General features: G+C 39.5%; 1 pseudogene; it reads left to right on the top strand.

Moving 5' to 3' along the window:
- Positions 1 to 288: 288 nt before the first annotated feature.
- LOC148000102 (U2 spliceosomal RNA) lies at positions 289 to 379 on the top strand (annotated as a pseudogene).
- Positions 380 to 2,934: the final 2,555 nt, after the last annotated feature.

Below are 2,934 nucleotides of genomic sequence, written 5' to 3'. Positions count from 1 at the left end.
CATGATAGAAAGTAGACATTTCCAATTCTGAATATATACCTTAGAGCTGTAAAACAACTTACCAAAGGTCAGAAGCTGACAACAAATCATTTATTATAGGTTCAAGGATAGAAGATAAAATATTTACTGGATTTCTCTATGCCAAACTTCATTGTTAACTTAGACACAAGGTTCATGGCTTTAACTTTCAATGAACCTGTGGAACTAATGACAGATAGTGAATATTTAGCTAGATTACCAGCGTCAATGGATTCACATGCAAACATTTCTGTTGTAAACCTCTAATTCATCGCTTCTCGGCCTTTTGGCTAAGATCAAGTGTAGTAAACCTCTAATTCAGTTTATGATTTGAATTTATCTTTGAACATTTTAAGCCTTTGTATACACACACACACACACACACACACACACACACACACACACACACACACACACAGAAACCAAAAAGCATGCCTGGACAAACAATGTGATATATTCTCCTAAGAAAAAGTACAGCAATGTAGGATCAATGAAATTAAGCAGCAGAAGGAAGGAGCAAAATTAGGAAATTTGGGGGGCATATTCAATTTTCTTTTTTCCAATTTTTTAATTGTGTATTTCTTATTTACATTTCAAATGTTTTTCCCTTTCCCAGCATCCATGCCAACGTCCCACTCCCACTCTGTATGGGTTTTCCCGTCTCAATCCTCCACCCATTACATTCCTCCCCCACGAATTCTGTTCACTATGGGTCCAGTCTTGAAGGGACCAAGGGCTTCCCCTTCCACTGGTGCTCTTACTAGGCTATTCATTGTTACCTATGCAGTTGGAGCCCAGGGTCAGTCCATGTATAGTCTTTGGGTAGTGGCTTAGTCCCTGGAAGCTCTGGTTGGTTGGCATTGTTGTTCATATGGGATCTCAAGCCCCTTCAAGCTCTTCCAGTCCTTTCTAAGTTTCCTTCAACGGGGGTCCCGTTCTCAGTTCAGTGCTTTGCTGCTGGAATTCGCCTATGTATTTACTGCATTCTGGCTGTGTCTTTCAGGAGAGATCTACATCCAGTTCCTGTCGGCCTGCACTTCTTAGCTTCGTCCATCTTATCTAGTTTGGTGGCTGTATATGTATGGGCCACATGCGTGGAGGCTCTGAGTGGATGTTTCTCCAGTCTCTGTTCTAAACTTTGCCTCCCTATCCCCTCCCAAGGGTATTCTTATTGCCCTTTTAAAGAAGGAGTGAAGCATTTTGGTCATCCTTCTTGAGTTTCATGTGTTCTGTGCATTTAGGGTAATTCGAGAATTTGGGCTAACATCCACTTATCAATGAGTGCTTACCATGTTTGTTTTTCTGTGGTTGGGTTACCTCACTCAGGATTATATTTTGCAGTTCCATCCATTTGGCTATGAATTTCATAAAGTCGTTGTTTTTGATAGTTTAGTAGTATTCCATTGTGTAGAAGTACCACATTTTCTGTGTCCATTTCTCTCTTGAAGGTCATCTGGGGTCTTTCCAGCTTCAGGCTATTATAAATAAGGCTGCTATGAATGTAGTGGAGCATGTGTCTTTGTACTATGTTAGAGCATCTTTTGGGTATATGCCCAAGAGTGGTATAGCTGGGTCCTCATGTAGTGCAATGCCAAATTTTCTGAGGAGCCTCCAGACTGATTTCCAGAATGGTTGTACCAGACTGCAATCCCAACAACAATGGAGGAATGTTTCTCTTTCTCCACATCCTCACCAGCATCTGCTGTCACCGGACTTTTTATCTTAGCCATTCTGCCTGGTGTGATGTGGAGTCTCAGGGTTGTTTTGATTTGCATTTCCCTTATGACTAAACATGTTGAACATTTCTTTATGTGCTTTTCAGCCATTCAGACTTCCTAAGCTGTGAATTCTTTGTTTATCTCTGAACCCCATTTTAAATAGTAGTATTTGACTCCCTGCAGTTTTTCTTTATGAGTTCTTTGTATATTTTGGATATAAGCCTTCTATCAGTTTTAGGATAGGTAAAGATTTTTTTCTCAATCTATTGGTTGCCATTTTGTCCTAACAACAGTGTCCTTTGCCTTACAGAAGCTTTGTAGTTTTAAGAGATCTCATTTGTCGATTCTTGTTCTTAGAGCATAAGCCATTGGTGTTTTGTTCAGGAAATTTTCTCCAGTGCCCTTATGTTCGACATTCTTCTCCACTTTTTTCTATTAGTTTGAGTGTATCTGGTTTGATGTGGAGGTCCTTGATCCACTTGGACTTAAGCTTTGTACAGGGTGATAAGAATGGATCGATCTGCATTCTTCTACATGCTGATCTCCAGTTTAACCAGCACCATTTGCTAAAAAGGCTATTTTTTTTCCATTGGATGGTTTTGGCCCCTTTGTCAAAAATCAAATGACCATTAGTGTGTGGATTTTTTCCTGAGTCTTCAATTGTACTCCACTGGTCTACCTGCCTGTCTCTGTACCAATACCCTACAGTTTTTATCACTATTCCTATGTAATATTGCTTGAGTTCAGGGATAGTGGTTTCCCCCGGAATTCATGTTATTGTTGAGGATAGTTTTAGCTATCCTGGGTTCTTTGTTATTCCAGATGAATTTGCAAATTGTTCTGTCTACCACTATAAAGAATTGGATTGGGATTTTGATTGGGATTGCATTGATTCTGTAGATCGCTTTTGGTAAAATGGCCATTTTTACTATATTAATCCTGCCAATGCATGACCATGGGAGATATACTATGATATCATGTGCAAATAGTGATATTTTTACTTTTTCCTGTCCAATCTGTATCCCTTTTATCTTCTTTTGTTGTCTGATTGCTCTGGCTAGGACTATACTGAGTAAGTAGGGAGAGTGTGGGCATCCTTGCCTAGTCCCTGGTTTTAGTGGGATTGCTTCAAGTTTCTCTTGATTTCGTTTAATGTTAGCTACTAGTTTGTTGTATATGTCTTTTACTATGTTCAGAT

This window comes from Rattus norvegicus, chromosome 17 (genome assembly GCF_021556685.1).
Source record: "Rattus norvegicus strain SHRSP/BbbUtx chromosome 17, alternate assembly SHRSP_T2T, whole genome shotgun sequence".
NCBI classification, from domain to species: Eukaryota; Metazoa; Chordata; class Mammalia; order Rodentia; family Muridae; genus Rattus; species Rattus norvegicus.
The sequence above is the reverse complement of the archived record's forward strand: the minus strand, read 5'-3'. Positions and strand labels throughout refer to the sequence as shown.